Source organism: Lepidochelys olivacea (genome assembly GCF_965140295.1).
Source record: "Lepidochelys olivacea isolate rLepOli2 genome assembly, chromosome: 2".
Lineage (NCBI taxonomy): Eukaryota > Metazoa > Chordata > Testudines > Cheloniidae > Lepidochelys > Lepidochelys olivacea.
The window spans coordinates 64,519,647-64,547,184 of NC_140412.1; the positions used below are offsets into that span (position 1 = coordinate 64,519,647).

Consider the following 27,538-nt stretch of genomic DNA (forward strand, 5'->3'; position numbering starts at 1 on the left):
CACTGGCTTGGTCCAAGCATAATGCAATAGGTGTTGTACAAAATTCCACACATAGCTTTACTGTGGTTGGTGGATCTTGATCATGGCATTTCTGCTGTCCCAATCAGGAACCTCTCTTGAGAGCAGAATGTCCATCAAACCAAACTGTGTTGAACAGAGCTGTAACTAAGCATTTTAAGTGCCTGGGTGAGCAAGTATATTTACACCCCCTAGGGGCAATACATGGGGGGTCATGCAGGGTCATGTGCCCTTGCCCCAGTTTCTGCCTTCCATTCAACACAGAGGTTTCCAAACTGTGGGGTGCACCTCCCACCAACCATAGTAAAGCTATGTGTGGAATTTTGTACAACACCTTTTGCATTATGCTTGGACCAAGCCAGTGGCATTAACTGCTCACTTTCCTAAGAATTTTCACTTTAAAGAATGACAATGTAGCACTATCATTATGTCCTATCACAATGTGCTATCCCTCTCCTTTCTCATTGGTCCTGTGATAGCACATTGTGACAGGGCTTCAACCATCCATCACAACTTGCTAACACTAGCCCAGACAGTGACAAAGGTGAGAGGTAGCAAATTGTGACAGGTGGTTGATCCATACCCATGGTTCACCACACTCTGGCTAGGCTCCTCTGGGTGGAAAAGAGCTCTTGGCTGCATGCATCTCTGGCCTCCAAGTCGTCCTCTGCCTCTGGGTTCCCCACCCCCTCTTCGTCCAAGATTTCCTCCTTCTGGCTCGGTCCACTCTCAGCTGGCACGCAAGCCAACGAAGTATCCACAGGGGCCTTTGTAGTGGAGGTGGGGTTGCCACCGAGTATCGCGTCCAGCTCTTTGTAGAACCAGCAGCTCATGGGCGCAGCACCGGAGCCGTGGTTTGCCTCATGCGCCTTGTGGTAGGTGTTCCACAGCTCCTTCACTTTTACCCTACACTGCAATGTTTCCTGGTCATGGCCCCTTTCTATCATGCATCGTGAAATCTGTCTGTAGGCATCATCATTCCTATGGGTGGAGCACAGCTGGGACTGCACAGCCTCCTCTCTCCAAATGCTGATAAGGTCCAGCAGCTCAGCATTGCTGCCAGTGGGGGATCGCCTGGTGCGTGGAGCAGGCATGGCCACCTGGAAAGATGCGCTGAGACCACTGCACACATCACCGAGCAAACAGGAAGGCGACTTTCAAATTTACAAAGGAATTTATGGGGTGGGGATGACAGTTGGTCACCTGAGGGCAGGGCAGTAGAGTTCAAACTGATGACAGAAAGATGAGAACAGGAATTGTGGGACACCTCCCAGAGGCTAATTGTAGCACTCTAATTGCCATGGCGTCTACACTGGCACTGTGGCACTGTACCCCCAGTGGAGAAAGCTGTACGCCTGTCGTCGGGGTGGTTTTTTTAGAGCACTACAACTGCACAGTTTCTGTGCACTACGTGGCTTGGCAGTGTGCACATCTCGGGAGTTGCAACGCAGAAAGCTACTTTACTGTGCAGAAACTTGCCAGTGTAGACAAGGCCTAAGTCTACACAAGTGCTCCTGGTGAGTGCACTCATCATCAACACAAGGAGCCAAGTTGGCACATGCCCAAGTGACATTTTAACTGCGGCGACTGTATGCTGACGTAACTTGAGTTAACGTAAGTTTGAGGTGTAGATATGGCCTTAGGTATATGAATTATTTGGGAGAGGTAACAGCAGAAGTATGAAGCTAGGCCAAGATTCACTCAGGGAGTTAACTCCTACTTTTGTGGACTGGGCCCTAAAGGCTCAGGAACAAAAAGGCACATAAAAGAACTCAAAATCATTTATTTCTTTTTTTAAATGTCATGTCTTGGGGGTGTATAACTCATTATTTTTGAATTCTTGTGGTTGTCTTGGGGTTGTAGATGTGTGTTCATTATGGTGTGAAGGCCAAAACTAAAACTGGGTTCAAAAAAGAATTAGATAAGTTCCTGGTCCATCAATAGATGCAACCCCATGCTCTGGGTGTCCGTTTCCCTGGCCTCTGACTGAGAGAAGTTGGGAGTGGACGAGAGGGGATGGATCACTCGATGACTGCCTGTTCTTTTCATTCCTTCTGAAGCACCTGGCACTGGCCACTGTCAGAAGACAAGATACTGGGCTAGATGGAGCATTGGTCTGACTCCATATGGCCGTTCTTATGTTCAGTAAAAATTAAAGCAGAGGTTTGTCTTTGAGAAGTATTTAATAGGAGATAGTATACTGCCCTTAATGAATATTTGGCACCCAAGTTCTACACACAAGCAGTGATGTGTGAAAAAGCACTAAGGGCTGGATTGAGAGGCAAAATAACAGTTGAGAAAGGCAGTCCCCATGGGTGGATCAAATGAAAATGAAGCAGACCAGCAAATCAGCCAGCAGACCAGAAAATCAGTCAGACCGGAAAACACAGGATCCAACAGAATAAGCTTGTGCTATAAAAAAAAGAAATTAAAAATTTCAAATTAAAAATCACAGTAAAAATATAGGAAGTGCTTTACTAGAAACAGATGTCATTGCTAAAACTACTAGCAACTATTTACTTATAAATATTTTTAATGATTATTTGCTATTAAAATATCAATTAAGTAGCACATTGACATCCATCTGGACAACGTTGACAAAGGCAAGTGATGAAGTGCTAAAAGTAATAGGAGTAAAATAACATTTTAAAAAGTAAACAATTTGAAGAGCACAACTATATTTAAAATGGATTACAAGGAAGGGAGTGCAATTCAGAGAATCAGCAGCAGATAAGATACATTTGTGAACTGCTATGAGACTTTATACAGACATATAAACTGATAAGGGGCTCTAAAACACTAAAAAGGGTGAGACACAGTTTTTGGGGGGTGTATGTAAAATAGTTCACTGAATCAAGTCTCCTGTACCACCTCAGTATGTTATATAAAATAGAGAAGAGCTGCCATGTCTAGGCCTTGGGATGCCCTGTGCCTTTGACAACACAGCCCAGGGAATCATGTGCTGTGACCTACACTCCTGTGAGAGGGGAAATAAAAGAGCCCCTCTGCCCCACACCCCATTTTTACAAACATGGCAGGTGACTCATCCCATCGGGTAACTGTTACCCCCTCTACCACCGTCAGGCAGTACCTCACCCCTGGGCAGGGGCATGCACAAGGGGGGGCAAGCAGGGGCACAGCCCCTGTGATAATCGGCAGGGGCACAGAACTCCTCCAGCCCCTTGAGTGAGATCCTCTGGGTTGCAGCTGGGGCACAGAACATGCCCCTCCGAAAGCTGTCAAATTTTTATTCCTGTACACGCCCCTGTTCCTGGGCTTAACTCCGACTCCTACCCCTGCCTGTCCCTAGTTTTGCTCCTCAGCGCCTTTCCTACCCCTACCCCCAGCTGTTTGACCCCCCTGCCAGTCAGTTGCCAACCCCTGGTCAGACACTGCCCATCCCCCGCTCTGATTTGCCCCCCTTTGTACCTCTGTGATCAGCAGGCAGCAGATTTTAACCCCGAACAAGGGTTGCAGCTTCTCCCTGCGCCCCCTCTCTGCGCAGCGCACCCCAGGCACTCAGTGCAGCTGGTTTCCTACCTCCAGCTTAGGAAACAACTATGCAACTTTTCATCCTGTTTCTGCATTACTGCTAAGATGGCCCTCAGAGCCCTGCCCGCCTGCCACCACGGTCCTAGTGCCCGTGTAGGTGGGAGAGGTGACGTCATTGTCCCTTATTTTATACTCTCCTCCAGGTGTTGGAAAGATCCTTGCTGTGTCATGGAGGTTGGCAGCCCCATGGTGTATGTGCTCCAGCAACTGTCTTTCATGTGAATTGTAAATCTCCTGTTTACAACTCGCCTGCTGGTGAATGGCCTATGGTGGTTGCTTAACACTTGCCTACTGAAGAGCTAGTCTGTGGGCATTTCCCTGACTCGCAACATTTCAGTAACAATCATATAGCAAAATCTCATAACTTCGTAGACAATGGTGATACATACCTTTTGACAGAACAATGATGCTCAACAGATTATAACTTTCCTCACAAGGCATATCTTAATCATATAGCCACGGTGAATATGAGGATTTTGGGGTGCTATTTTGAGGTGCAGTGCATCACAGTGACACCGAAATGATTTGCACTCTAGCTATCTCAAAAGCTGCCTCCCTCTCTGCCTCCCCCTGCCTCTGTGACTATGCTAGAAAGTTTGACAGAGCCTGGTGAAGAGCATTCTCAGTGGCAGGCCTTTGTATCTGCAGTTCAATCCCATTAGGGTTGCCAGACATTCCGATAAAATCTGGACTGTCACTATATTTAGCTGTTTGTCCCACTTCCCAACTGATGTACAGTCAGGATGCCGTTTGTCCTGATTTTTGGTGCGGGGCTAGACCGATCACCCTAGCTGGCAGGCTCCCTACCTGGCTTTGCACTCACGGACAGCAGCTGGCAGGACTCTGTGGCCCCTCGGTGGAGGGTCGGCCAGGGTGGTCTCTGCATTCTGCACCTGCCAGGAGCGCCAGCTCCGCAACTCCCATTGGCTGGGAACCACAGCCAATGGGAGCTGTGGGGGAGGGGCCTACGGGCACGAGCAGAGCCCCCTGGCCGCCTCAACCCTAAGAGCCAGAGGAACCTGCCGGCCCCAGGTAAGCACTGCTTGGACCTCCAGCAGGTCCCTCTGCCTGCTAGGGTCAGGGGCAGCCAGGGGGCTATGTGCGTTCCTCATGCCCGCAGGTCCCACCCCCACAGCTCCCATTGGCTGTGGTTCCAAGCCAATGGGAGCTGTGAAGCCGGCACTCATGGCGGGCGCAGCATGCGCAGATCCCACAGGCTGCCCCTGATCCTAGGCGCCAGAGAGACCCGACGGCTGCTTCCAGGGAGCTGCCTCAAGTAAGAGCCGCCTGGACCCCACCCCCACACCTCCTCTCCTTGCCCCAGCCCTCAAGTGAGGAGTCTCACGGTGGGCGGCGGGGCTGGCCCGGGGCAATTGGGCATATGTGGCATGGCCAGACGCACATTGGTTCACCTAACCTTGTGCTGTGAGCATGCCCCTTCGTGTTGGGGGTGGGCCCAGGCTGCGCCACATAGCTCACATGCCAACACCCCCCAGACCTGCTATGCCCAATGCCCCGCACAACCCCCCTGTGCCATTATCTGATTAAATATGACCATGTAGATTATTGTTGCTACCACTGTTATATAACTGCAACAAAACTTGTACAAATTATGTCAAGTAAGGTGTCTATGGAAAGGTTATGATTTGCTGAATATGATTATGCTATTTGTATGGCATGTATCATTTTTGTATTTGAAGTTGTGAGTATTGGCTCTATACCTGTATTTCAAATATGTTTGTAGCGGTAATGCCCCCAAGATATTTAGCCTGCACATCTTGAAGGGACTATTCAAATTAAGTAGGTCATCAAGGAACACTTAACTCACAATGGACCATGGGAGACGCACATCTACACTTAATGGACTTTCCTACTGTGACTAAGCAAAATCATGCATGGACATGTGACTTGCCCATGTGACTCCAAACACCATCTTGCTACCTGTAATTTTTAACTAGCTATGCTGAGAGCTTTGTTTGAAACAATGGATTTCCCTCTGTGACAGCTTGGATCACAGAAATCCCCATGGGGTTGCCAACTGATGTGCCAAGACTACTTCTACTCCTGCTTTCCCTTGCGGTTTGGGACTCCAGCACCCTGTCTTTCTGAGCCAGATATGCCAGTCTGCTCCAACACAGACCCAGGGTCTGAACCACGTGCCCCAAAGCTGCAGACTTAACTGAAAGCAACTTAGGAAGTGTTCCGGTCTTTAACACTCAGATGCCCAACTCCTAGTGGGGTCCAAACCCCAAATAAATCTGTTTTACCCTGTATAAAGTTTATACAGGGTAAACTCATAAATTATGCACCCTCTATAACACTGATAGAGATATACACAGCAGTTTGCACCCTCCCCCCAGTATTAATACATACTCTGGGTTAATTAATAAGTAAAAAGGGATCTTATTAAATACAGAAAGTAGGATTTAAGTGGTTCCAAGTAGTAACAGACAGAATAAAGTGAATTACCAAGCAAAATAAAATAAAACACGCAAGTCTAAGTCTAGTATCGTAATAAAGCTGAACACAGATGAAATCTCACCAGTTCCAGTAAGCTTCCTTTTACAGACTAGTCTCCTTCTAGTCTGGGTCCAGCAATCACTCACACCCACTGTAGTTACTGTCCTTTGTTGCAGTTTCTTTCAGGTATCCTTGGGGATGGAGAGGCTCTCTCTTTGGCCAGCTCAAGACAAAATGGAAGGGTCTCCCACGGGCTTAAATAGATTTTCTCTTGTGGGTGGAGACCCCCTCCTCTCTCCTATGCAAAGTCCAGCTCCAAGATGGAGTTTTGGAGTCACATGGGCAAGTCACACATCCATGCATGACTCAGAACTTACAGGTGGCAGCCATGGTTCACGTGCTTCCTTGAACGTCCTCAGGTAGACTTCTTATGTGGATTGGAGCCTTACAAGAGTCATTGCCCTTTAATGACAGGTTTCAGAGTAGCAGCCGTGTTAGTCTGTATTCGCAAAAAGAAAAGGAGGACTTGTGGCACCTTAGAGACTAACCAATTTATTAGAGCATAAGCTTTCGTGAGCTACAGCTCACTTCCTCAGATGCATATCGTGGAAACTGCAGCAGGCTTTATATATACACAGAGAATATGAAACAATACCTATTCCCACCCCACTGTCCTGCTGGTAATAGCTTATCTAAAGTGATTTCCAGCACAAATCCAGGTTTTCTCACCCTCCACCCCCCCACACAAATTCACTCTCCTGCTGGTGCCCTTTAAGTGTTTCTTGATTGGGTGCCTAATTTGCACATTCCTTTCTCAAGTAACTGACCAAATGCTCTACTAAAGTTACTTAGAAATCAAGCCAGTACACAACCAATATTCATAACTTTGAATACAAAAATGATACATGCATACAAATACGATTAATAGATTCAGATCATAACCTTTACATAGATATGTTACATGGCATATGTAGCATAAAACATATTCCAGTTATGTCATATATATATATTCATGAGCATATTTCCATAATGCATGTGGGCACCTTCCACATGGCAGAAATTATAAAAGGTGCTGGGAACATCTCCATTTTGCCTCTTTCCTGCTCAAGTCTCTTGCCTGCTCAAACTTCTGGACTATGAACTTAGAATGCTCCCATTAGTGTAATCAAGGGACTGAGGACCTTCCGATGATTTGGAAGCAACCAGATGTTATGCTTATAAGAAGCACATGGGATCTTTTTTAGGGGAAAAGGCAATATGCCGCATTTATTGAAGATACAACAATTAGCATATGCATTCAATTAACCTCCCCCCCACACACACAGTCCACCAGTCGATGTTATAGTTACCAGTCCAGAGTTTGGATTAACCTAGTGGCCAGCTAGCTGATCACTGGTAGGGAGGAGCCGGGTTCCGTCAGTCACAACACGATGTTCTGGGGAAGTCTTGGCAGGATGAACCCAAAGATTCATGGCAAGGCACACTGTTTATATAGTGATTTTTCTTCATTGGGACCAATAAGTTTTGCACCATCATGCTGTAATAAATTGTTGTTTGACAAGTGCTTGTTTTTTTAAATTGTCCTTATTTTTTATTACAGCTATTTTGTCCTCATTGATAGGTGCCTGTCTCATTTTTAGAGTCGTTAATTTGCTCTCCTCTGACATTTCAATAGGGGCGTGTTGCAGCCTCCTGGTGCCCTTGCGTCTGTTTCTGGTTCCTCCCTCGTACCTCTGGCTCAGTGATGACCTTTACACTTATCTCTTAACACATACATTCCTCCTTCACACACAAAACAAAATTAATTTACACAGAACGTTTTGAACAGGAACATCAAATTGCAATGCAAAAGAAAAACAATCATTGCGTTCTTTTACTTATTATAAAATGCTAAATTGGTGACCCTTTAAGGTCTGTCACTGCCGTTGAAATTAGCAGACACAGATTCTGGTTGATGCATTTTTACCAAATGGCCTATTAGACCATTCCTTTTTGCCATTCAAAAAGGGTGGCTGGCAGAATATGATCAAATCATACAGCAATACATGCTACATTATTACCTCATTTATTCTTCATTTTAAATTATACAAAATACAAACATAAAATCCTACTACTACACAGAGACTTGACTTAAGCCAGCAGTTTATTCCATCACTGCTACAAGCCTGAACCAAAAACTTTGCAGTTACTGTATGTATTTGATTCCTTTAACCTATTTTAACTCTCACCTTTCTCTCTTTCTTTTTGTAAATAAACCTTTAGACTTTAGATACTAAAGGATTGGCAACAGCGTGGTTATTGGGTAAGATCTCAGTTGTATATTGACCTGGGTCTGTGGCTGATCCTTTGGGATCAGAAGAACCTTTTTTGTTTGATGAAATTGATTTTAAAGAACCACTCATCTTTAAGTCTAGTGTTTTTGGGATGACACAAGCACTGGAATACCCAAGGAAACTGCTTTTATGACTTCTTGTTATCCAGTGTGGTGAGACAGAAGTTTACTTTTGTTGCTGGTTTGGTATATCTCATGGGAGAATAACCACAAGTTTTGGGGTGTGTCTGCCCTGTTTTTCAGCAGTTTGTCCTGAATTTGGTATTCTCCGTTGTAACCCACAGGGACACGGTTAAACCCCCTACCAAAAATGAACAGCGTCCTGCACACCACCACCCCTGCCCAGCACCTCCCCACCCACAGCCCCACCACAACTGCTCCCCACAGAACCCCCCACTCCATAGTTCCCCAACACACACAGATTTTCCCCTCCCCCACTACCCATTGCTCTTCCCCACAGCCCCACCACAACTACACAGTGCCCCATACAGACCCCAACTGCCCAACGCCCTGACACACACAGATCTTCCCCACTGCCCAGTGACCCCCCACAGCCTAGCACCCCAAAATACACAAACCTCCCCCCCTGCCAGCACCCTCCCCCGCCCAGACCTCCCAGACACTCACTCCCCCACGCCCTGATTCCTTCCCTGGCTGCAATCGCTGGCCCTGCTGGGAGGTAAGGTGACTGTCAGCTGGGCTGAGTGAGCAGCGCAGGCAGGAGTGGAACTGGGATCATGCCCCCCTGCCCTGTGGCTTCTGCCAGGGGCTGGAGCCAGGGTCTCGTGCCCCTGTCCCGTGGCTTCTGCCGCGGCCATGAGCCCCTGCCCCGTGGCTTGTGACAGGGGCTGCAGCAGGGGCCATATGCCCCCATCGCAGCTTCCTAGGGCTGGGCACCCCACTCCCCATGGCTCCGGTCAGGATTGTGCACCTGTGGCTGCTCCCCCCCAATGTGTGCTGATATTTTACTCTTGTGATCTTGCTCACCTAAATCCCATCAAATATACAATTTGAGCTCCTACCTGGCCCTAGCCAAGAAAATGTATGATGTCACTTTATGTAGGCTTTTCAGTAATAGAAGGCTCTGGATTCCCCTGAAATGTAATTATATGATGCATTTCAGAAGCAAAGTTCTGTCCTCTGGCTCTATATACTTTCCTCTTAATAATGCATCCCACTGCATCTTTTCTTTGAAATGAATTCCTAAGGGTCCACTCTGTCACTGAAAATCCCTGTTGAAAACTCTCACCCCAACATAGAGACTAAAATTTAGTGCTACTTGGGGACACCATAAATTCTAAAGCTGAACCTAGGGAAATAAAATGTAGAAAAAATAAACCTGTTCTGTGGGAAAGAAATATGGAGCCTCTTCTTGGTGTTGAACCTTGTCGTGTGTTTGCTTAGTACACTGGGAACTTTAATTATACAGTATAAACACTCAGGCATGTTTTACACCTCTCTTTTACTACAAATAAAACATTCATTCACTGAATCATTTAACACAAGTTTTATTTTTCAGGTTATTTCACAGGGTAAAATAACCCTTAAAAATACATTTGTTCAAAAAAAATTGCCTCAGCTCCAAGTGTTGTAAAAGGAATACTTGAAAAGTCACAAATGGTATAAAATAAAAACAAAGAGCTTTAGTGTGTGAACCAGATCTGCATACAAGGACTAAGTACTGCATGAAACTCCTAGGAAGTCAATAGGACACCAGTGGGAATAATATGAGTTTGCAGGATCAGCCTCCAAGTATTACACCTATGTTATATTCATTAACAAACTATTGGCCCTATGCTCTTCTTGGCTACAGCTGAGGATCTGGACCACGGTGTTCTGTGTTCCTAGGATAAGGAGGCAAGGAAATGAGCAAGCAAGCTCATGTGTCTCACTGAGAACATCCCACATTGCACATCACTCTCCTTGTCATTAATTGGTATTTACTCTAAGACAGTCTTTAAAGTATCCCCTGACTGATGAAGAAGGATCAGGTTGTGTTTTTCAATAAATCGTTTACAATCTGACTCACTGAATTCTCCCCCACTAATACTGTCTCTACTTGGCTGCTGTGGACGTTCACCATGACTCATTTGAAGCATGAGAATACTACAAATAAAAAATTGAAGTAAACCAGACAAGCCCTTTTCTACAGCACATGTTGCTATACCAATTTTATGGATGTGCAGCTAGAAGAATAGAGGAACCAAATTTTCTGATATGGAAACAAAATGCATATGCAGTTACCTTTGGGTGTGCAGTTTTAACATACAGACTTCAGTATCTATGTGACTTTCCCAAGGTCACATCAATGCAGAATCAGAGGTAGACAAATGGGAATTTCATGACTAGGCCTGTGGACCTCACTATCCCCCATACAGCATTGCTCTATGTTTAGAGCTCTCAAACCCCAGTGACTTCAGCGGGAGTTGAAGGTGCTCAGAACTTCACAGCATCAGGCCTCATGTGAACAAAGTTCACTTGATACTATACTCATATACAGTTCTCTGAAAATGTCTGATCTAATCTTCCCAACCCATCATTTGCCATGTAAATATTTTATCTGACATTTAAATTTTATTATTTTTACTGTGGATCATCTGGATCACAAGATGAATCGATCCTATTGCTTAAAATATCATTGATCCCATCATGCACTATGTTTGTTTTCCAAAGCATTGGCAATCAATAGTATTCATTGATCATTGGCTGAAAATACAAACATATGTAAAATTAATTTGAGCTGGGGATGGGGCACTTAAACATGAACCCTATAATCTTTTGCTGGAACCAGTCAGCTGACCAGCAGCAATGTTGATTTGATTGTATAAATAGTGATATCGTTAGGGCAGGTTCTCAAGTTTTTCCACTTCAGGAGCCCCCCGAATTCCCTTTCCTCGTAGCTCGGTTCTAGCTCAGGCCCCCTCCCATGTAACAATATGATAAGAACAAAGTGGCCATGACCCTCAGGTTGAGAAATAAAAACAAGCTGATGATAATGAAAGCACTGCTTTTCCAAACAATAGGCCTATTCCTATTCTCACTGATTTCAGTGGGAATAGGATTAGGTCCTATCATTGCAAAATTATGTCCGAGTGCAGTAATTCAGTGTTTATTTATTCTAATATTGTAATGGGGTAGTCTGTCTCTTAAGGGTAGTGGTGCCTAATGGTCAACCCATCCTGGCATGTGGGATGACTCTTCAAGAGGTTGAAAGGTCTGATTTTATATAGATAAGGACCTGGGAGAGAGGAAGTGGTTCCGGAATGGGTTTGGGAGGAAATTCTGTCATGGTTTCTTTCTGCCAGGAGCCTGGCAGAGAGGGCAGTGAAAGGGTCCCCTCGCATCCAACCAATTAGGGATGAGCTGGAAAAAGGGGACTAGCATAAAGGCTGCCTCCTCTCTTAGAGCAGAGTAGACACCAGCAGGGAAAGGCTAACCTGCTAGGCAGCCTGAAGTCTGATAAAGGAAAAGCGGGCCAGCAGAAGGAGAAGTTGGCAAAGCTCTTACTGCTGGCTAAAACACAACTCAGCTCCAGAGAGGAGAGGTGATGGCTCCTTAAGGACAATCATAAAATCTGACAAACAGCATCAGAGAAGAGAGCTGAAGAGACTCCTGTTTAAGGAGACAGTGAGGGGACTAACTAACTACATCCCAATTCCAGACAGGACAGCTGGTGATTGCTGCCTAAGGAAGGACTGAAAGATATAACCCAGAGAAGGAACTGAGAAGGGTTCCAGAAATAGAGCCTCTTTATAGGCACAGGAAAGAAGAGTCTCTGGAAGGAAGGAGCTAGAGACTGCATGTTGGATGAAGCCAGAGTTGAAGAATGTCCCTGGGTGTCGCTGAGTAAACTCAAATTTATGTTTATGGCTCTTGTTAATAAATGAGACCCTTGGAAAAGGGGTGCTCTTTGATTAAAAGGATCTGCCTGGGCTTGTTTATAAGTAGGGTGAAGGGAGGCTGGCCTCACCTGGGGTACTAGTTACTAAAAAGGGGGTGCACTGGGGTAACCTGCATGCCCTCACAGATACATATGAAACATACAATGCTTTTGAGGGACATAACTAGGTTGTCTGAAGTTTGCTCTTCCAAAAACGCATCACAACATGCATACTTATAGTTGTGTTGGATTTAGACTAGCTGTACCAGTGGCCTATCGAGGTTCAACAGTGGTTGTTCAACACACTAAACGGAAGTTGTTTTTATCTTGCAGAACATAACATGAGGAAATATAATGCAATCTCCTCCATCAAACGTATGCAAATTGGGAGGTGGAGATGGGTACAACAGGGATCTTGCCTTTTATTCTCCTGTAGACTATTTTCCACATAGCAAACAGGAACAAATTAATATGTTGCATTAGTTTACAACCATGTGATCTACTTGTAAAGATGGATAAACAATTAGTGTTTGCTGAAAAGGACAGGAAACATTGCACATTGCAAACCTGGTTAATCCATACTTTGTTAGGGCCTGATTCTCCATTGCCTTCCACTTTCTGTCTTTATTTATAACTGAATGGGATGGGAGTAAAATGCTACCAAATCAGGGGCAAAGCAGTGAAAAACCATGCCTTGAGCCCCACAGAAATTACATGCTGTATCAGCTGTTGACTTTAAAATCAAACACTATTGGAATTTGCAACTGCAAGTCTTGCACCACAGCAGCAGAAGCAATAATACCAAAGGTAAGGGTTACATAATTAAACTCAAAGCAAATGAATGTCCATAAATACACAAATTCACCCACCTGATTCTGCTTGTTTATTTTGCTCTTGGTTTTTCAGTTGCTGTCAGCCCCAGAAAACCTGAGTTAGCATCTTTATAGTTTGCGGGCTTGCACAGTGAAAATCTTGACAAACTGCAAAAGCAGCAGAGAGTTCTGAGCATGGGTCCTGGGGTGTACATTAAAGAGAGCCATATTGAGCACACAGTCATAAACATGAGTTGTATATGCACAGATGCAAAGGATAATGAGAAACTTGCTGAGAGGTTCGTGCTTAGTCTTTCTTACTTTTCATCACTACCCATGTTTTCTGGAAAACATAGCTCTTGAATGAAAACCCTATCATATTAATTAGATAAAAACTAAACAAAGGAACTGACTGCAGGATAGCCACCAAAGGAATTTGTTTTGTATGAAAGGTACAAATGAGGCGCCAGCTTCTTCCGGACCCCGGCGGCTCAAACCCCAGCCCTGCCCCAAGCCCCGCCCCTTCTCCCAAACCCCCAGCCCCACCCCACCTGTTTTCACACAGTTTCACTCCCTCCCCTGAGCATGCCCCATCTAAGCGCCTCCTCCTCCCTCCTAGTGCCTGCTGCAAAACTGCTGATTGTGGCAGGCAGGAGGCCCTGTGTGGGGAGGAGGAGGAGTTGACCGGCAGGGCCACCAGGAGGCACGGGGGGTGGAGGGGAGGTGGCTGCACCCACTAATATTTTTCAGCCCTGGAGCACCCACGGAGTTGGCACCTATGGCTGGGCTCATATGAAATTGGAGCCTGATGTCTTTTACAGAACAGATAGCAGCTGTGCAAGTTTCCCCACATTGCCTCACCAGCTTATCTCAGCCCTCAACTGGAAGGACAGCCTCTAGAACTGAGAAATAAGACTAGATGTGGCTGGATTGCTGCACCTTCTTGCAATAAACGGTATGGTCAGGGCATTAGTTTCTCTTCTGATTCAGTCCTTCACTGAGACTGCCAAGTAATGGTTTCTGTAATAGGTTCACCCATCCACTAGGACCTGGACTGAAACCACCAATTCATTTTACATAAAGGCCACAACAACTGATCTAGACTAGATTTTAAATCAGAGACTTAGATTATTTCTTCACTGGGGGTGGGTGGGGAGGGAGGTGTGCTTTTTGCACAGCTGAGCAAATAACGTTTTTTTCCCCAGTTTTGATAGCTGAACCAAAAAAAAAAAAAAGAAGTCATTCATTTCACACCAAAACCCAGCTTTTTGATTTTTCTGGCTTAAGCGGAAAAATAAATAAATAACCAACCAAGTTGATTCAAATGGATATTTTAAAAACCAGATTTTGAAACAAAATGGTTTGTTTTAACAATATCAAAATAAAACATTTCAACTTTTTTGAAAAAGTTTTCCGCATTTTTGATTGGGCTGAAACTCTCTGCTAAATTTGATCTGAATTTGCAAATAGTTATGATCCCCCCAGAACTGCATTTTTGGGTGACTTTACTCTTTGTCAAAAAAGACCTTGTCCAGCCTCTCACATAGAGATAATTAATGTGCATTAGCTATCTCACTATAAAATCCTGAGGGAAAAAGGTTCTGTCGTTTTTACCACAATGTAGCTAGATAAGGTCAACACTATGCCCTGCCTGCAGTTGACCTCACTTCACTATATCACATAGTGAAAGATTTTTAAGAGTCTTTTACCAATCTGTTGAGTCATTCATTTTCTCCTCCAGAAAGTATGTTAAGCTTCAAGGCCCAGTGCAATAGTAAAATTTGTTGAAGTTTTAAAGCCAATGGCCTGTGGGTGAAGGAACACAGCAAGGTTAGATGATATGGTCGCATAGGTGCTGGAACTAGGGGTGCTGCCGTATTCCCTGGCTGGAAGTAGTAATAATAACCCAGACATATGGTTTCCACCGTCAGTGCCCCCCTATAAAAATTGTTCCAGCACCACTGTATGGTTGTTAAAAAGTGCCAGTGACCAGTCTACCACTGGTGGAGTGACACAGGAAGTAGAACACTTGGAAATGTGAAGGCAGAGTGGAGAGAGCAGTGGCTGCTGGCCGGGTGCCCAGCTCTGAAGGCAGTGCCCCTTCCAGTAGCAGTGCTGGAGTAAGCCTGGGTGGGGGGCCCCCAAGAGAAGCCCTTGGCCCATGTGCCCACCTACTGGGGCATGCCGTCCAGGGCAGGTGGAGAGTCCAGGGCTCCCCACAGCGGCCTAGATTCACCTGTTCCAGCCCGGGCTCCTGGGCCCCAGCTCCCACGGTCGCAGCTTCCCTAGCGTTCTGTCAGCCCCAGAGCTGGGTCCCACACTCAGGCAGCCATTACCAGCTGGGAACAGTCGAAGGGCAGTGTGGAGCTGAGGAGCAGACACAGCCTGAGGCAATAGCAGGAGATGGAGGAGCACTACAGCTGCCTGCATCATGGCACCAGTCACTGCCAGCATAGCAGCCACCCTGCACTGCCTGGCTCCAGCTTCTGGCATCTGACCTGGTCATGGGGCAGTGCCTTGGGGGAGGAGGAGAGGAGGAGGTAAAGCCAGTACTCACCTGAGGAGCAAGGCATGGGGCCACAGAGAGGAGCTCGGCTCTGTGGCAGGATTTTACGCCTAGCCCTCCTCACATCTTGGAAGAGGCTTGCACTGACCCCTGCCCTTTAATGACCAGAGATTACTTGAACTTGAGGTTTAGGTGTCAGCTGAAAGATGGCACCTCCAGCAGCACAACACCCAAACACCATACTGAAGCATTAGTATGGTGCTGATTCAGGGGAAGAATTACACCTATTTACATTTTCTTCCTGCAGCACTCAATATTTCTTGGCAATACCAGAACTAACTCTCAACTCAATCTTGCTTAGCTTATAGGATCTGATGATAGACAATGTATTTTTTTTTCATGAGTAAGGCTGTGATCCTGCAAAGAGCTCTGCATGGGAAGATACTGCACCCTATAGGAACCCCCATGATTTGACAGTAAGTTCTTCACTTCAGTAGAGGCTCTGTGTGGGTGCAGAAGTCTTCTTATACTGAGCTCATTGCTACACTGAAGCTTAACCGTGATAACTCTCTGGAGCAAACCCAGCTGCTTATTGACAAAGGGCTCCAGTAATAATGGAAAAACCTTCAGTGAGATGTACCATTTTACCAGCACTTAGCTTTATACCTTTCGTAGGTAAATTGGTAAAATGTTTTTCCAAGCAATTTATCCATCTTTGGGAACATGCTACATTTGAAGCAGGAGGTTTGAAAGTTCAGCACCTTTTTAGTGCTGTGATCAATAACAAAAACAAGCCAACAACATAAATGTCTTCTTGAAAGATGAACGCCCCCCTCAAAAGCAAGCCATACAAAAAGACTCTCTGCATCACCCCTCCCCTCATAATATTCCCCCTTGCTCTCCTATCTCAACAACTGCATTGATTTGAGTCAAATGTAAGCTGCTGGGCAAAACTCCAGGACCTATGAGTCAAACATTCTTTGCTGGCTCTAGCAGTGAGCCACTGTGGCAGGTTAGGTAAGGCAGTTAGTGTTGATTTTCAGAGACCCTGAACACCTGCCACTCCCACTGACTGCAGCTGAAGTTGTGGGTGCTCAGCACCTTTGAAAATTAAACTCTTAAGCCTGATCCTGTAGACATATGTGTGCTTAACATTCAGCATGTACATAAGTGTCTGAGGCTCAATTAACACCTGCTAACTCTACCTTGGGTTTTATACCATGCCCAGCAGCCAGTACTTCCCATGTAACATGGAGAAGTCCCCATTGGACTTCATGGAGTTTTCTGCTCTTCTCACTTTCTTGATTTAAAGGCTTTCCTTTGGATATACCTCTAATTTTCACCTCTTCTGCTTGCTAACCTGCCCTGTACCTCATTATTCTGGTTTCTATTTGTGATTTGTATTGAAGCAATGCTTAATAGTTCTGATTAGGATGCAACTGCACTAGGTACTGTGCAAACGCAAGAGAGTGAAATCCCTTCAATTGACTTCAATAAGTCCAGGATCCCATGAGGCTAGGATCCTTATTTGTTGGTTTCTTATTCAAAGGCCAAAATAATAATAAAAATAATTAATTGGTGTACATTTAATTTTTAGAAATCTCAAACCAAACCCTAGATTGAGCTTTAAAACACTATATAGTCATGCTTTTAAGGATACACTTTTCTGAGATGCAAGCAAGACCCCAGTCTCACATGATGGAATTGTCTCTTAATTTGAAAAAGTAATATATTTGATGATGTGTAAATGACAAAAATACCTTTTGGATCACATCTAAAATGAAACATCTGTGCAACTATTGAACCATTCTGAAGACTCCAGAGAGCATGTCACACCCTGACCTGTAGATTCATTTCTGTGCAAAATGTGTCACACAACCCCAATGTGCCCCACCACTCTCCCCACATTTTGCAAGTGATCTTCAATAAGGAACTGTGGTTTCAACCCACATAAATGACAAGAAACTTTTCAGTCACCCCAAGCGACACATCCCTGCTAAATTTAGACTGTGGTGAAGAGACCTGGATATGCCACTCCCCGATCCAAAGCTTAGTTTCTTCCATCTCCTCCCCACTTATGTTTTGGGAATGGTTCATGAATAAGCAACTGTCATAAATATAAAGGGAAGGGTAAACCCCTTTGAAATCCCTCCTGGCCAGGGGAAAGCTCCTCTCACCTGTAAAGGGTTAAGAAGCTAAAGGTAACCTCGCTGGCACCTGACCAAAATGACCAATGAGGAGACAAGATACTTTCAAAAGCTGGGAGGAGGGGGAGAAACAAAGGGTCTGTGTCTGTCTGTAGTCGTCTTGGCCGGGGACAGAACAGGAATGGAGTCTTAGAACTTTTAGTAAGTAATCTAGCTAGGTATGTGTTAGATTATGATTTCTTTAAATGGCTGAGAAAAGAATTGTGCTGAATAGAATAACTATTTCTGTCTGTGTATCTTTTTTGTAACTTAAGGTTTTGCCTAGAGGGGTTCTCTATGTTTTTGAATCTAATTACCCTGTTAGATATCTACCATCCTGATTTTACAGGGGGGATTTCTTTATTTCTATTTACTTCTATTTTTTATTAAAAGTCTTCTTGTAAAAAACTGAATGCTTTTTCATTGTTCTCAGATCCAAGGGTTTGGGTCTGTGGTCACCTATGCAAATTGGTGAGGCTTTTTATCCAACATTTCCCAGGAAAGGGGGGGTGCAAGTGTTGGGAGGATTGTTCATTGTTCTTAAGATCCAAGGGTCTGGGTCTGTAGTCACCTAGGCAAATTGGTGAGGCTTTTTACCAAACCTTGTCCAGGAAGTGGGGTGCAAGGTTTTGGGAAGTATTTTGGGGGGAAGGATGCGTCCAAACAGCTCTTCCCCAGTAACCAGTATTAGTTTGGTGGTGGTAGCGGCCAGTCCAAGGATAACGGATGTAATATTTTGTACCTTGGGGAAGTTTTGACCTAAGCTGGTAAAGATAAGCTTAGGAGGGTTTTCATGCAGGTCCCCACATCTGTACCCTAGAGTTCAGAGTGGGGGAGGAACCGTGACATGGTGGCACAGTGGTGGGATTAACCTGAAATCATTTTGAGATCCAGTTGAGATTTTTTGAACTAGAAATACAGATTTTAAAAAGGAATTTTTAGGAAGTCCAGAAAGCAGCTTTGAAACTGAAAGCAGCTTGGTTTCTCTCTGCTTTGTGGCCAAGCAGAGACAAAAGGGGATTATCTTGTGAATTGCAGGTTTTCTTTGCCTGGAGGCAGGGTACTTAACTCCTGCAGGGAAATTCACAGTCTTCCAACCCAGAGGTTTTTTTTTCTTTTCTTCCTAAAAGTAAATAGGGGGGGTGTGCTCTACCCATTTGCCTGGAGACAAAAGTGGCAGGGTTTTTTTTTTGGATTTTGATTTTTTTTTTGTTTTACAAGGAGCACAGGTTTGAAAAGAAATTTTTTTTTTCTTTGGGCTGGGTAAGCAGGTTTCTAAGTAGTTGGAGGTTTTTTGCTTTAATTTGGGCCCAGAGCAGAGACAAGGGAATTGTCTTTTTCTGTAGGCTGACAGTCACTATCAGAGAATAGGTATTCTATTCCAGCACAGCAAAATTTTACAGCCAAGTTTTGTTTGTTTATTTCTAAACCTCGGGTGTAAAGTTAGTAAAAAACAGAGAGGTTAGATGGCCAAGTCCTCGGCTCGACTACAGCTGGAATTAGCCAAATTTCAGGCTGAGGAAAAACAAAGGGAAGATGAAAGACAGATAGAACTCATGCGGCTGGAGAAGGAGGTACAGGAGGCTGCCCACAAGAGGGAAATGGAGGCAAGGAAGCATGTGGAGGAGATGGAGAGGATAAAGGCCCAGCAGAATATACCAACAAACCCTAGCAATCCTTCTCCAGGTACCACTTCCCATCCCAGAAAGTTCCCCACCTACAAGGCAGGTGATGATACTGAGGCCTTCTTAGAAAACTTCGAAAGGGCCTGCCTTGGGTACAACATCTCTACTGACCAATACATGGTAGAGCTGAGGCCGCAGCTCAGTGGACCCTTAGCTGAGGTGGCAGCTGAAATGCCTAAAGAACATATGAACAAGTATGAACTGTTTAAATCCAAGGCGAGAGTCAGAATGGGGATAACACCCGAGCAGTCTCGTCGGAGGTTCCGAGCCCTAAGGTGGAAACCAGACATGTCATTTACCCGACATGACTACCACATTGTGAAACATTGGGATGCCTGGATATCAGGAGCAAGTGTTGAATCTCCAGTAAATTTGCCCTTCCTAATGCAAATGGAACAATTCTTAGAGGGTGTTCCTGAGGAAATAGAAAGATACATCCTAGATGGGAAACCCAAAACTGTAATCGAGGCAGGAGAGATTGGAGCCAGATGGGTGGAGGTGGCAGAGAAGAAGAAAACTGGTCGCAGTTGGAGCGGAGACCAGAAGGGACCACCCCAGACCTCACCCTATTACCGGGGGCCGCCCAAAGCCCCACCTACCTCCCAAAGAACCCTCCAGACCCCTTATCGTCCCACCACCCCGTTCTCCAGCAACCCACCTCGCCCCGGTGACCCGTCAGCTGGACGATGTTTTAAATGTAACGAGCTGGGGCATGTAAAGGCCAACTGCCCCAAGAACCCCAACAGATTACAGTTCATTGCACCGGAATCACACCAGAGGTCCACAGGCCCAGATACCTCCCAGATACCCTTGGAGCGGAGGGAAACTGTGAGTGTGGGCGGGAAGAAGGTCACCGCGTGGAGGGACACCGGAGCACAAGTGTCAGCTATCCATGCTTCCTTAGTGAACCCCAATTTAATCAACCCAGAGATCCAAGTGACGATTCAACCCTTCAAGTCCAACTCTTTCAATTTGCCTACAGCCAAGTTGCCTGTCCAGTACAAGGGCTGGTCAGGAATGTGGACTTTTGCAGTCTATGATGATTATCCCATCCCCATGCTGTTGGGGGAAGACTTGGCCAATCACGTGAAGCAGGCCAAGAGGGTGGAACGGTCACCCGCAGCCAGGCTAAACAAGCCGTGGGGCCTAGCTCTGTTCCGGAAACTTCTATCGGGGCCCGGTCAGAGGTGATGGACCCGGACCCCAGGCCAATGTCTGCAACAGCAGTAGCGGATCCAGTCCCAGAGACCCAGACGGAACCAGTCCCAGAACCGGAACCAGCCAAACAACCAACACCAGACCCCGTGCCAGCACTGAATCCAGTACTTGCAACCTCAACACCAGAGGGCCCCACCGAACCTGAACTGGCAGCAGCCGATAACCCTACACAAGAGGCTCAGCCGGAGCCTGAATCCCAACATAGTGCACCAGCGGAGAGCGGTTCACAGTCAACAGAAACAGCTCCATCCCCTATATCGCTTCCAGAGGGACCAAGCCTATGTCCCCAATCCAATGAGGAACTGATGTCTCCAGCATCAAGGGAACAGTTCCAGACCGAACAGGAAGCAGATGAAAGCCTCCAGAGAGCATGGACGGCGGCACGGAGCAACCCACCGCCTCTCAGCTCTTCTAATCGATCCAGGTTTGTGGTAGAAAGAGGACTTTTATACAAGGAAACTCTTTCTGGGGGACACCAGGAAGACTGGCATCCTCAGAGACAGTTGGTAGTTCCAACTAAATACCGGGCCAAGCTCTTGAGCTTAGCCCATGATCACCCTAGTGGCCATGCTGGGGTGAACAGGACCAAAGACCGTTTGGGGGGGTCATTCCACTGGGAGGGAATGGGCAAGGATGTTTCTACCTATGTCCAGTCTTGTAAGGTGTGCCAAAGAGTGGGAAAACCCCAAGACCAGGTCAAAGCCCCTCTCCAGCCACTCCCCATCATTGAAGTTCCATTTCAGCGAGTAGCTGTGGATATTCTGGGTCCTTTTCCGAAAAAGAGACCCAGAGGAAAGCAGTACATACTGACTTTCATGGATTTTGCCACCCGATGGCCGGAAGCAGTAGCTCTAAGCAACACCAGGGCTAAAAGTGTGTGCCAGGCACTAGCAGACATTTTTGCCAGGGTAGGTTGGCCCTCCGACATCCTCACAGATGCAGGGACTAATTTCCTGGCAGGAACTATGAAAAACCTTTGGGAAGCTCATGGGGTAAATCACTTGGTTGCCACTCCTTACCATCATCAAACAAATGGCATGGTGGAGAAGTTTAATGGAACTTTGGGGGGCCATGATACGTAAATTCGTAAATGAGCACTCCAATGATTGGGACCTAGTATTGCAGCAGTTGCTCTTTGCCTACAGAGCTGTACCACATCCCAGTTTAGGGTTTTCCCCATTTGAACTTGTATATGGCCGTGAGGTTAAGGGGCCATTGCAGTTGGTGAAGCAGCAATGGGAGGGATTTACACCTTCTCCAGGAACTAACATTCTGGACTTTGTAACCAACCTACAAAACACCCTCCGAACCTCTTTAGCCCTTGCTAGAGAAAACTTACAGGATGCTCAAAAAGAGCAAAAAGCCTGGTATGATAAACATGCCAGAGAGCGTTCCTTCAAAGTAGGAGACCAGGTCATGGTCTTAAAGGCGCTCCAGGCCCATAAAATGGAAGCATCGTGGGAAGGGCCATTCGTGGTCCAGGAGCGCCTGGGAGCTGTTAATTATCTCATAGCATTCCCCACCTCCAACCGAAAGCCTAAGGTGTACCATATTAATTCTCTAAAGCCCTTTTATTCCAGAGAATTAAAGGTTTGTCAGTTTACAGCCCAGGGAGGAGACGACGCTGAGTGGCCTGAAGGTGTCTATTACGAAGGGAAATGTGCTGGTGGTGTGGAAGAGGTGAACCTCTCCATGACCCTTGGGCATATGCAGCGACAGCAGATCCAGGAGCTGTGCACTAGCTACGCGCCAACGTTCTCAGCCACCCCAGGACTGACTGAACGGGCATACCACTCCATTGACACAGGTAATGCTCACCCAATTAGGGTCCACCCTTACCGGGTGTCTCCTCAAGCTAAAACTGCTATAGAACGGGAGATCCAGGATATGTTACAGATGGGTGTAATCCGCCCCTCTGAAAGTGCATGGGCATCTCCAGTGGTTCTAGTTCCCAAACCAGATGGGGAAATACGTTTTTGCGTGGACTACCGTAAGCTAAATGCTGTAACTCGCCCAGACAACTATCCAATGCCACGCACTGATGAACTATTAGAGAAACTGGGACGGGCCCAGTTCATCTCTACCTTGGACTTAACCAAGGGGTACTGGCAGGTACCGCTAGATGAATCTGCCAAGGAAAGGTCAGCCTTCATCACACATCTCGGGCTGTATGAATTTAATGTACTCCCTTTCGGGCTGCGAAATGCACCCGCCACTTTCCAAAGACTTGTAGATGGTCTCCTAGCGGGATTAGGAGAATATGCAGTCGCCTACCTTGACGATGTGGCCATATTTTCGGATTCCTGGGCAGACCACCTGGAACATCTACAAAAAGTCCTTGAGCGCATAAGGGAGGCAGGACTAACTGTTAAGGCTAAGAAGTGTCAAATAGGCCTAAACAGAGTGACTTACCTTGGACACCAGGTGGGTCAAGGAACTATCAGCCCCCTACAGGCCAAAGTGGATGCTATCCAAAAGTGGCCTGTCCCAAAGTCAAAGAAACAGGTTCAATCCTTCTTAGGCTTGACCGGTTATTACAGACGATTTGTACCGCACTACAGCCAAATCGCTGCCCCACTGACAGACCTAACCAAAAAGAAACAGCCAAATGCTGTTCAGTGGACCGGAAAGTGTCAGAAGGCCTTTAACAAGCTTAAAGCGACACTCATGTCTGACCCTGTACTAAGGGCCCCAGACTTTGACAAACCGTTCCTAGTAACCACAGATGCATCCGAGCGTGGTGTGGGAGCAGTTTTAATGCAGAAAGGACCTGATCAAGAATTCCACCCTGTAGTGTTTCTCAGCAAAAAACTGTCTGAGAGGGAAAGCAACTGGTCAGTCACTGAAAAAGAATGTTATGCCATTGTCTATGCTCTGGAAAAGCTACGCCCATATGTTTGGGGACGGCGTTTCCACCTGCAAACCGACCATGCTGCACTAAAGTGGCTTCACACCGTCAAAGAAACTAACAAAAAACTTCTTCGGTGGAGTTTAGCTCTCCAAGATTTTGATTTCGACATCCAACACATCTCAGGAGCTTCTAACAAAGTGGCTGATGCACTCTCCCGTGAAAGTTTCCCAGAATCAACTGGTTAAAATCGTCCTTGAGATGTGGAAAATATTGTTAGTCTTTATGTACTTGGTAGTATATTTAGAGATGCATGTGTCTTATTAACTCTGTTTTCCTAGAGCTCCAGGAAGAAATCCCAGCCAGTGTTTCACCCTAGCTGAGATTTGGGGGGCGTGTCATAAATATAAAGGGAAGGGTAAACCCCTTTGAAATCCCTCCTGGCCAGGGGAAATCTCCTCTCACCTGTAAAGGGTTAAGAAGCTAAAGGTAACCTCGCTGGCACCTGACCAAAATGACCAATGAGGAGACAAGATACTTTCAAAAGCTGGGAGGAGGGGGAGAAACAAAGGGTCTGTGTCTGTCTGTAGTCGTCTTGGCCGGGGACAGAACAGGAATGGAGTCTTAGAACTTTTAGTAAGTAATCTAGCTAGGTATGTGTTAGATTATGATTTCTTTAAATGGCTGAGAAAAGAATTGTGCTGAATAGAATAACTATTTCTGTCTGTGTATCTTTTTTGTAACTTAAGGTTTTGCCTAGAGGGGTTCTCTATGTTTTTGAATCTAATTACCCTGTAAGATATCTACCATCCTGATTTTACAGGGGGGATTTCTTTATTTCTATTTACTTCTATTTTTTATTAAAAGTCTTCTTGTAAAAAACTGAATGCTTTTTCATTGTTCTCAGATCCAAGGGTTTGGGTCTGTGGTCACCTATGCAAATTGGTGAGGCTTTTTATCCAACATTTCCCAGGAAAGGGGGGGTGCAAGTGTTGGGAGGATTGTTCATTGTTCTTAAGATCCAAGGGTCTGGGTCTGTAGTCACCTAGGCAAATTGGTGAGGCTTTTTACCAAACCTTGTCCAGGAAGTGGGGTGCAAGGTTTTGGGAAGTATTTTGGGGGGAAGGACGCGTCCAAACAGCTCTTCCCCAGTAACCAGTATTAGTTTGGTGGTGGTAGCGGCCAGTCCAAGGATAACAGATGTAATATTTTGTACCTTGGGGAAGTTTTGACCTAAGCTGGTAAAGATAAGCTTAGGAGGTTTTTCATGCAGGTCCCCACATCTGTACCCTAGAGTTCAGAGTGGGGGAGGAACCGTGACAGCAACTAAGGCTGACCTGCTATAAATAACAAAATAAGTCATGTCACCCCATGTGACACATTTATGCAAGCATTAAACCGTTATGAAAAGTCTAGGATGTACTACTGCCTGACCTAAAGATTTATTTCTGAACAATCATTCACATACGTTACAGCCTCCCACCCTTTCCTTTTTCAAATTGTTCTTAAATAAGCAACGGGGAGTTCAACATACATAAATGACAAAATACACCACTCCTACCTTTCTGGGCTTCCTGCCAAATATCAGACCTGTACTTCCACTTTGCCTGGTCTTTCTGAGTAAACACACATAAACCCATAAAAAGCAACCAAATCCAACACTTCATTCATTTGTTGCAAATCCAGCTGCAATATTTTCTCAGACATTATTAGATAAATAATTATGAATAAAGAAGATCTACAGAAACTCTCTTCTTTAGACAATTTAAGAACAGGAAAGATGGCTAAACACATCACATTTGTTCAGTTTTTTTTAACCAATGTGCAAATATTTGTTATGACGAGTTCAATCAACTATTTTCCTTCAGCTTGCTGTAATACCTGTTGTCACAACCTCCCCCTTACGGGGCAGCACACCTTATTCAACACTAGTGTCAGTGGCTACAGCTGACAAGTGCAGCCTTTTTACGTCTCTAATTTTCTTCTCAGGACACCTGCCTGTAAATGTCAGGTGCTCTTGGCTGCTTTTCGTTACTGTATTTTGAAGGCCCTTCGGATCTCTTCAAAACCCACCGATTGACTATGCCTCTGACTCCTGGGTTTGACCAAACACTAAACTTTTATCTAACTGAGTAAACCTAACACAAGCAAAACAGTAACATCTAGTGACCGTCCTACTTCTTACTCTAGCAGGGACAGCCTAAGATTATAAGAGCCCAGCAGAGTTTCTTCTCCTTCAAATTCAACCTCCCAAATTTCCAAGTGAGGAGTCTGAGTGGAGCTTCTGTCCAGAAGTCCAAGTCTCTGTGGGTATGTCTACATGATATCTGGTTAGCATGCTAAAAATAGGTGTGTAGACATTGCGACTCAGGCTAGAACTTGAGCTCTCAAGCTCGGGTGGGGATGGATTTGACAGCTTGAGCTCCGGCCTAAATTGCAGTGTCTACACAGCTTTTTTTTAGCATACTAACGCAAACCCCACCAGCATAAGACTGTGGACCTAGGCAGGGAAGCTAACTCCCAGATGCAGTGTAAACATACTCTGTGTCTCCATCCACCTAGTGGTATGTGTTCTTTTTGGTCTTCGTCCCATAACGTACCTCACTATATAATTTCACTTAACATTTATCCTATGACACCATCTCACATCCAGCAATTTCAAAATAATGTAGTTCATGCAACATACCCATACATCAGCAGCGTGACTGAGGCCATTTTTCTTTAGGTGATATTTGGAGAACATCTCTTCGGTGGCTGAAATATCTCCATTTGCTTTGCTTTAGAATTCAAAAATGCCATCATAGAAATGTCAGCTCTGAGCTTTCCCAAGCTTGTGAAAACATACGAAATGGTTTCCAATATTGTAGATTATTCCAACAACTTTACATCTGTAATGACAGAATTTTTGCTTTAATAAATACTTACTTTTCTGGCCAAGCTCTTTGACGTCCTCTACTGAACTAATCAATGTTTGAAATATTATTTTTAATATTAATGCTACATTCACATTACATGGAAAAGAGCTACAGAGGGGGCAGGTGAAGGCAAATGCTCCTAAAACCTTTTCTGCATAGGCAATGAATGGTATTTAAAATAATACAATTAATTTTTTTGATAGAACAGCCAAATGCACCTTGGTTTTCCAGCTTACTTGCTGTCATGCACAGAAATCTCTGGTGCAGGTGATAGCAGATAAAATATTCTGGTGCGCAAGGGCCAATAAAAGTGGTGATAAAAGTCTGGCATCTCTGGGGGAACAGTTAAGGTTACAGAGCATGGTCTGTATTGTTAGTTTTGACAGTGGTAGGGAGTGTGAGAGAAGGAATAGATTAGAAGACTTAACTTTTCATTTCCTTGTTTTTTGTAATTTTGCACCTGGCAGGGGTTCTCAAACTGTGGGTCGGGACCCCCAAGTGGGTCATAACCCCAATTTAATGGGGTCTCCAAGGCTGTCATTAGACTGGCTGGGGCCCAGGGCCAAAGCCCAAGCCCAAGCCCCACTGCCCAGGGCCCTTGGTGGTGGGGCTCAGGTTATAGGTCCCCAGCTCAGGGATGAGACCCTTGGGCTTTGGGCCCCCTGCCCAGGGTGGTGGAGCTCAGGCTTTTGATCCCGGGGTGGCAGGGCTCAGGTAGGCTTCGGTCCCTCCTCCTGGGGTCGTGTAATAATTTTTGTTGTCAGAAGGGAGTCACAGTGCAATGAAGTTTGAGAACCCATAGCATCAGGTGTGTTAACTGTGTAGAAAACTTAACAGCTTGACAACAAAGGGTTGGTTTTTTTTGGGTATCTTAATATAAATAATATGTATAATTGTAAAATGGAAAAGGTGTGTATAATATTTATACATTCTGATCCCTTCATCTGTCCTTTTTGTAGGCAGTCTACAAACCCAGTTGCTTATTATTCAAGTTGCAAAATGGAAGATGGGTGTAGGGAGACAGGACAGTGCTTTGCAAAGAAAAAAAAGTTTGGGGTCAGAGAGTGGCATGTTCAAGTCTTTCCAGAACAGTCCAACTTTTGCTGGATGTGACGCTTGACTTGAG

The 27,538-nt window shown here is 45.4% G+C and overlaps 1 long non-coding RNA gene across 1 annotated transcript; it reads right to left on the reverse strand.

The window, feature by feature from the left end:
- Positions 1-2,182: 2,182 nt before the first annotated feature.
- On the reverse strand, positions 2,183-7,801 carry LOC311515886. Its single transcript, XR_014710251.1, has 3 exons — positions 7,380-7,801; positions 6,113-6,529; positions 2,183-2,430 (listed from the first exon to the last, which is right to left on the reverse strand). It is a non-coding gene; the product is annotated as an uncharacterized lncRNA (long non-coding RNA).
- Between the last annotated feature and the right edge of the window lie 19,737 nt (positions 7,802-27,538).